Source organism: Vulpes lagopus, chromosome 10, assembly GCF_018345385.1.
Source record: "Vulpes lagopus strain Blue_001 chromosome 10, ASM1834538v1, whole genome shotgun sequence".
Taxonomy (NCBI): domain Eukaryota; kingdom Metazoa; phylum Chordata; class Mammalia; order Carnivora; family Canidae; genus Vulpes; species Vulpes lagopus.
In genome coordinates this window covers 45,161,463-45,170,543 of record NC_054833.1, presented here as the reverse complement: position 1 = coordinate 45,170,543, position 9,081 = coordinate 45,161,463, and the positions used below count along the sequence as shown (strand labels likewise).

Below are 9,081 nucleotides of genomic sequence, written 5' to 3'. Positions count from 1 at the left end.
TATTTCCTTATGAAATTTGCATTTCTCCAAATATGGGTTTGAGCATGTCTTTATGTTTCTTGGGGTATTTATCTTTTGTAAGTTGTTTATTCATATCTTTTTTTCCTACTTTTTCTTAGTGATTTTCATTTCAGTTTTTACTCATTTGTTATCCATTTGTTGACTTTGTGTGTGTTGACTTTCTTTAAACAGAGACCTTTAATTTTGTTATTGTAATGTCTGTTACTTTTCTTCCTTAAGGTTTGTTCTTTGAGAATATTGTATAAGAAATAGTTTTCTACCTCAAGATCATGAAGGTATTTCCCTATGTATCCTTTTATAAGCTTTATACTTTAATTTTACTTTTCATGTTTTGGGGTTTCTAATAAATCTGGAGTCCACGTATGAAGACTAAGGTAAGGATTCAACCTTATTTTTTCCATGGAGTGCACCAATTTTCCCTCATTATTTGCTAAATAATCCATCATATATCACTGACTTGTGGTATGACTTTTATTACACACCAACTTTTCATATACAGAAGGGTTTCTGGGCTTTTATTCTATTACATTGGTCTTTGATTCTAAGGCACTGGTTTTTGTTTTGTTTTTATACTCTGGTTTTGTAATAGGTCTTAATTTTTTTTTTTTTTTTTAAGATTTTAGTTATTCATGAGTGACAGAGGGAGAGAGAGAGAGGCAGAGACACAGGCAGAGAGAGAAGCAGGCTCCATGCAGGGAGCCTAATGTGGGACTCAGTCCCGGGACTCCAGGATCACGCTTGGGCTGAAGGCAGGTGCCCAACTGCCAAGCCACCCAGGCATCCCTAGGTCTTAATTTCTTATAAGGTCTTTCAATGGGATGGTGGTGATTCTGGGTTTTCTCTGTGGATTATAAAGTCAGCTTCAAATAATAACAATCTCTTGCATATTGTTTCTTTTTCTTATTACATTACCAGAATGTTCTATACCATGTTGAACTGACCTGTCGTGGTAGCATTTTTATATCTTGTTGACTTTAAAATAAATGTATCAAAAGTTGTTGCATTAATTATGATGTTTGCTCCAGGGCATTAATACATAGCTGTCAAAAAGTTCAATTCTATCCCTGTTTTTTTTTTTGTTTTAAGAAAGAAATGATAATTGAATGTTGAACTTTGTCAAATGTCTTTCCTACAGCTTCTGAAATAATTGTGTCTTTTCTTCTTGACTATATTGCTCTGGTAAAATCCATTTATAGATTTTCTGATATTAAATCATCTTTGTATTTATAGAATAAACTCTTAATAAAATAAATACTTAATGAAAGTATTATTAGGATTACTTTTCAAACTCCCAGCTAGATTCTGTTAGCTGATATTTTATGCAAGCTTGCTTCTATCTTTGTTAGTGAAATTGGCCTATAATTTTCTATCTTGTCTTCATCAGGTTTTTTTAAAAAAAGATTTTACTACCTTGAAAAATGGACATTGTTCAAAATTTTTCTAATTTTGGATAAATTAGAGCTTATCTATTTCAGTGCAACAAAACACCCCCATAAGACCTTCTGGGAAAAGTTTCTCCAAGAGATTGTTTTTCACATTACTATTTTAGTTTCTTTTATGTTAGTGTATTCAGGTTTTCTATTTCATGTAGTATGAACATTGTCATTACCATATTTTGCCTAATCTGTCTTGTAAGTTTTCATCTCTTTATTCTTTAAATCTTTCTGATCACTATAATTTGTTCCTTGGATTTAAATATATTCTGTTTACTTGCATTTTATTATTGTTTTGTTGAACAGACTTTCCTGAAGTTGTCTGTAAGAGGCTTAAAGAGGGAGCTTCTGTCACCATTACTCTTTTTCAGTACAATTTTGTTTCATATTGGGTCTACCCTTTATTATTTTCTCACTTTTAGTTTCTTTGGGTGTATTTTCTTGCTTACATTTTCAGTTCTGCTTAGTCATTTTTTAACTTGTTTGTATTTTCCTGTAAGAAACCTCTTTAAAAAAAAAAAAAAGAAACCTCTCTTAATAAGCATCCATATAGAGCATCCATATAGCTCTATATGCATATAGAGCATCCCCCTAACAACTTCAGGATAAACTTTCTTTACAAGCATTCTGTAGTTTAAACAAATATTAGAAGATTGAAATCCTGTGAGTGTTATAACAATACAATTAAGCTATAAATTAGTACCTCTAGGTAACTGGAAAAATTTAATATAATTCCAAACAGCTTAGGTCACAGAAAATTTTAAATAGAAATTAGAAAACATTTGGAACTAAAAGTTCATGGAAACACTACAGAGAAAAACTTTTAGCTAAATAGTACTTTGAGGTTAGAAGTATAGTTGTAAATCCTTATTTTAAAAAAGGGTAGTAGGCAGAGGGAATGATAAACTTATGAGCAGAAATTAATGAAATAGAAATGAATATTGAGTACTGAATATCAAGTAAGCTTAAATACTAACAGTGAGAAATGATGACTTTATGCCAGAAAAAAGAAGGCACATATAACCAAAATCGGTGGGGAGAAAGAGAATATAACTAAAACTGCTGCAAACAGTGAAAAGATAAGAAAATATTGTGAACTACATATAAAGGCTACAGTCTGCCCATCACTTTATATGCATTCAAATAGTAAAAATCAAATGTCTGATAGCACCAAGTATTGGAGAGGATCTGGATTAATGGTATATCACTTTTAAAACTTTGTGCTGGGAATGGTAGTATAGCCATTTAATGAAACAATTTGGCATTATCTTAACAGTTAAACATTTGTATACTTTACCAGCACTTGCATGTCTAGGTGCAGAAGAAAGTTGCAAAATATGTACAAGTAGTTCGTAGCAGGTTTATTTGTTAAAGCAAAAACATAGAAACGATCCAGATATCCACAAACAAATGGATGGATAAATAAAGTATATTCCCAAATGATTATATAGGTATCAAAATGATTGAGCTAAATGTGTATGCAAAATTTCTGCTACATAAAGTTGAGTGAATAAATAAGTTCCCTAAAGATTAAGTGTACCATAATGCTCAGTGTAAATAAAAAAATATACTCTTTTGGAATAAATATATGTATTTATAAATATATATTTATGTATTTATTCATTCCACCTTGGAGAATGCCTCATCCACCTATGGCCCTGCCCTGTGCAATAGGGTTTAGTCTTCATGAAATTTTGTTGGGTATAAATATAGTAAGAGCTCCTCCATCTTACAGCATATACACATGAGATCTTGAACAATATGGGTTTGAACTGCATGGGTCCACTTCATGTGGAATTTTTTTCAAATAAACATATAGCCTAGAAATACAGAAAAAATTAAGAAAAAGATATGTCATGAGTGCATAAAACGTATGTTGATATTAACCTGTTCTGTCATTTACTACCACAAATTATGCACAAATCAGTTATAAAAAGTTAAAATTTATCAGAATTTGTGCACACATTTGGAGACTGTACATGGTGCCATTCGCAGTTGAGAAATGTTGAATGGAAGGTGCAGTATTAAACCGTAACTAAATAAAATGAACTGTAGTACATACTATCCTGTAGTAGTTTTGTAGTGTTGTTATTGGGGTAAGCTCGAGGCTTGCAAGTATGCTTAAAATGCCACATGACGCTAATCACCTCTCTGTAAGCAATCTTTCCATCAAATTACATATCACAATAAAAAGTGATCTTTCTTGGTTCTTATGTATTTTTCTTCATGTTTAGTGCAATACCATAAACCTTGAATAACACCATGGGACTCATACAAAGTGCCACTAGTGATGCTGGAAGTGCTCCCAAGAAGCAGAGAATAGTCGTGACATTATAAGGAAAAGTTGAATTGCTTGATATGAACTGTAGATTGAGCTCTGCAGCTGTGGCTTCCTGCCATTTCAAGATAAATGAATCCGCCATAAAGACCATTGTAAAAAAAAGGAAAAAAAAAAGTTTGTGAAGCCATCTTGCCAGGTATACCAGCAGGCACAAAAACATCTCACTGTGAAATACCTTTTTGTCTCATATTGAAAGTACAGCTTTTATGTGGATGGACGATTGCTGTAAGAAAATCATACCTGTAGGTTCTAATATGATTAGAGAAAAAGGAAAGTCATTATATGACAACTTTTTTTTTTTTTTTTAAAGTAGGCTGCATGCCCGACATAAGGCTTAAACTCATGACCCTAAGATCAAGAGTCAGATGCTCTACTAAATGAGCCAGCCAGGTGCTCCTAATACATGACAACATAAAAGGAAGATGAAGGATCTGAAGCTGAAAAAATTAATTCCAGCAAAGGATGATTTGATAATATTAGAGATTTGACTTTAAAAATGTCACACTAACAAGAGTAAGCAGCTTTTACCCAAACAAGAGGCATCCAGATGGGTTTCCAGACACTTGGAAGAAATCACTGAGGAGAAAGGATATCTGCCTGAACAGGTTTTTGTTTTGTTTTGCTTTTGGTTTTTGTTTTTAATGCGGATAAAAGTGCCATGTTCTGGGGGGAAAAGTGCCACACAGACATTTATGAGTAAGGGAGAGAATTGAGCACCAGGATTTAAGGCAGGAAGGGATAGATTACCTTTACTATTTTGTACAAAAGCAGTTGGATTTGTGACCAGGATTGGTCTTATCTATAAAGCTGCTAACCCCTGAGCCTTAAAGGGGAAAGGTAAATACCAGCTGCCAATCTTCTAGTTATACAGGAAGAAGGTCTGAACAATAACAGCATTCAACATTTATTCTGGATTGATTCCTTCAATGCATTGTCTCTGAAGTCAGGTAGTACTTTGCCAGTGAGAGACACTACCTTTTAAAATCCTTTCAATATCATACAATGCCTTGGGTCACCCAGAACCCCATGAAGTGGTCAGTGAAGGTGTTGAAGTGGTCTACTTGCCTGCAAACACAGTGTCTCTAATTCAGCCTCTAGGTCATACAATGCCTTGGGTCACCCAGAACCCCATGAAGTGGTCAGTGAAGGTGTTGAAGTGGTCTACTTGCCTGCAAACACAGTGTCTCTAATTCAGCCTCTAGGTCAGGAGGTAGAAAGGACCTTTAAGGCTTCTTACACATGGTACTCTTTGGAAAGGATTGTCAACCAGATAGAACATCATGAAAGTCTGGAAGGATTATACCATTGAAGATGCCATTGTTGTTATAGAGAAAACTGTGGAAGACATCAAACTCCAAACTATACATTACTGCCGGAGAAAAGTATCTAGGTGTTGTGCGTGACTTCACGCAGGTTTTAAGACATTCAAGGACATCATAAAAGAGATTGTGGATATGGCAAAAAAAAAAAAAAAATGTGTGAAGGTTTTCAAGATAATGGATCTTGGAGAAATTCAAGAACTAATAGACATACCAGAGGAATTAACAGAAGATGACTTGGAGATGAGAGTTTCTGAACCACTGCCAGACAATGAGGTAGAAGACGTATTGAGCAGAAAAAAATTGATAATGCACAATCTGGCAGAAGGATTCTGATCATTCAAGATTGCCTTTGACTTCTTTTATGATATGGACTCTTCTGTGATATGGGCACTGAAACTAAAGCAAATGGTGGGAGAAAGATTGGTATTGTATCACAACATTTTTAGAGGAATGAGAAAGCAAAAAAGTCAGATGGGTCCCTGGGTGGCTCAATCAGTTGAGCATTTGACTCTTGATTTTGACTCAGGTCATGATCTCAGGGTCATGAGATCGAGCCTCACATCAGGCTGTGCACTCAGGCGTCTGCCTGAGATTTTTCTCTCTCCCTCTGCCCCTCCCATCCCCCCACACATGTACTCTCAAATAATAAATAAATCTTTTCTAAAAAGTCAGAAATTATGTGTTTATGTAAAGTTACACCGCGTGTGCCTGCCTCTCCTTTCATCTCCACCTGTTCCACCTTTGCCACCCCTGAGATGCCAAGACCAACTCCTCTTCATCTTCAGTCTACTCAATGTGAAGATGATAAGGATGACGACTTTAATGATGATCCACTTCCACATAATGAATAGTAAATACTGATGCTATTAATTCACCAATCTGTTAATAAACCTGTCTGTTGTGTATATGTGTCTTTGAAAGCAAGAACTGTGGATGTTTTGGGGCCATCATCATTGTCTAAGTATTCATCTTGTAGAATATCACTTGCAAGACTTGCATGGAAATGGATACCTTATTACATAGGCATCAGGTGAATGATACTTTAGTATAAAATTACTAGTGTGTTTTCTTACTGTTTTATAACTTTGCTTTCAAAGAGTTATATCACCATACAGTATACTTCTCTTTCATAATTGGAGAAATTGTGTTTCAGCTTATCATCACAGGTGTATTTTTTTTTTTAATGCAATGGTGTTTCCAGTACTGTATCATGAGTATGACTGTAATACTGTATGCTATAAAAATTTTATAAGGAATCATTCATTAGTGTATAGGCTAGGCTACATGAAGTGATTCTATCAATTATTATTAGTCTACCATAAAGCAATCATTGTTGCTTCTTTGTTATCAGTGCATGAATTGTTATACTTGTAAATAACTATGAATTTCCTTTTCACATCATCTTCATTTTTGATATCTAGTGTTAATAGGTATAACATTTACAGTGTTTTGCATCATATAAGTATTGATGTAGGTGCTGACAGATACTTGTAAACAGGTGACATAAACTGGCAGTATTGATACAGCATAGTACTAGAAATTTTTTTTTGAAAGATTTTATTTATTCATGAGAGAGATTGAGAGAGAGAGAGAGAAAGAGAGAGAGAGAGGGGCAGAGACACAGGCAGAGGGAGAAGAAAGCTCCATGCAAGGAGCCCGATCTGGCACTCTATCCCAGGACTCCAAGATCACACCCTAGGCCGAAGGCAGGCACTAAACCGCTGAGCCACTCAGGGATCCCCTAGAAATGTTTTTTTTTTTTTTAATGATTTTCTTTTTTCCTCTAGCTTTATTGTAGAATACAGCATATAACGCATATACAAAATATGTGTTATGTTATTGGTAAGCCTTCTGGTCCACAGTAGGCTATTAGTGGCTAAATTTTGGGGGAGGCAAATGTTATACAAGGATTTTCAACTGCCTGGGGTAGGGGTAGGTGCCCCTAACCCCACATTGCTCAATAGTCAACTATATTTATGTGTATATATATGCATTACATACACACACACACACACACACATATTATAAGATGCAAGAAATACTCTGGGCTGGGGTTATGGAATGGAGGAGGATCATATAAGTGCATCAGAATTTATGTCTTTTCTAGTTCTTGAGTTCACAGGTATTTATTAAAGTTAAAAGATGGCTTATATAAGCCACTGAGTGAATGTTACGAAGCAAGAGTTATGAGTTTAACAAATATTAAAATATCAATTTAGCATAATATACTAAGGGAGAAAATTCATCTGATCATCTTAGTAGGTACACAAAAATCATTTGTTAGAGTCAAAGTCCATTTAAAAGGAGAAAAAAGACTTAATCTAGGCATACAAGAGAATTTACTTAATCTGGCATATGGTATCTATAGAAAATACTACTATAAACACCAAATATTATCCCTTCCCCTCTATCCTCTACTACACTCCTTATTACTAGCATCTTGCATTAATGCAGTATTCTTGTTACACCTGATGAACTAGTACTGATATATTATTATTGACCAAAGTCTATAGTTTAGGGTTTGCTCTTCATGTTGTATATTCTGTGTTACTGGCAAATGTATAATGACATATATTCACCATTACAGTATCTTACCGAATAGTTACATCCTCCTAAAAATCTGTATTCCACATATTCATTCTTCCCTTCCCTGCCCAAGCTTGTGGCAACCACTGGCTGATCTTTGCACTCTGTCCATAGTGTTGCCTTTTTCATAATGTTATGTAGTTGGACTGATAAAGTATCTAGCCTTTTCAGATTTGCTTCCTTCACTTAGTAATATGCATTTAGGTTTCCTTCATGTCTTTTTATTGCTTGATATCTCTCTTTTTTTTTTTTTTTTTTTAAGCGCACAGCAACATTTCATTGTCTGGATGTACCACAGTTTATTTAGCCATTCACATGCTAAAGGACATCTTGGTTGCTTCCAAAACCTTATTCTTAATATTAGCTGAAAGTTCAAAGAATTCCCATTGAGAAGGGGAGCTTGTCAGGGATGTTCACTACCAATTCTATTGATTATTGTACTGTAGCTAGCCAACATAGTCAGTAAAAAATAAAATCATGTTTGGGTTGGGAGGTAAGTAATAAAACTTACTATCCATAGGTGATTTGAATGTGTCTATGGGAGGCCCAAAAGAATGTGTAAAACATTTTTAGAATTAATAGACTTTAGCAAGTTGGCCAGATAAAAAAAATCAATATACTAAAACAAATTGCATTTGTTTTATATACTAGCAAACATCAGCTAGAAAGTGAAAAATTTAAAATACACCATTTACAACAGCATAGAAAAATATGAAAGATTGAAATAAACTTAACAAAAAAATCTACAAGAAAACTAAGGGAGAAAATGATAAAACTATATTGAAAGAAATTAAGGAATGCGAACAAATGGAGACACAAGAAAGATTCATAATGTGAATGTCAATTTTCCCAAATATTTATAGTCATTATAATCCTAGTAAAAATCCCAAGCTTATTATTTTATAGGCCATTGATAAAATGATTCTCAAATTTATATTGAATCATCATACCCAAGTATTGGCCCACTTGTGAAGAAGAATGATAAGGTGGGCCCTCTTAAATATAATGACTTATAAATCTAAAGATGAGTATATTTTTGTTGCAAGGGTAGACAAATAGACCAATGGAGCAAAATAAAGAATTGAGAAAGAATCACATGTTATAGGACTCTTGATATATAACAAGATTTCAAATTGGAGAAAGGATAGCTTTTTTCAATAAATATTATATTAAATATTAATCAGCAAATGGGACAATTGTGTGCCCACATTGAAACAAATGAAATGGGAGGCACCTGGTGCAATAGGTTAAGCATCTCGCTCTTGGTTTCAGCTCAGATCATGGGACTGAGCCCTGTGTAGGGCTCCATACTCAGGAGGGAATCTCTTTGAAAGATTCTCTCCTTCTGGCCCTCCCCTCACTTGTGCAGAGCTACTCT

General features: G+C 34.4%; 1 long non-coding RNA gene across 1 annotated transcript; it reads left to right on the top strand.

Annotated features, from left to right (window-relative positions):
• The first annotated feature begins 2,212 nt into the window (after positions 1 to 2,212).
• On the top strand, positions 2,213 to 5,427 carry LOC121500220. The gene is made up of 2 exons (XR_005990336.1): positions 2,213 to 4,839; positions 4,944 to 5,427. It is a non-coding gene; the product is annotated as an uncharacterized LOC121500220 (long non-coding RNA).
• The last annotated feature ends 3,654 nt before the right edge of the window (positions 5,428 to 9,081 follow it).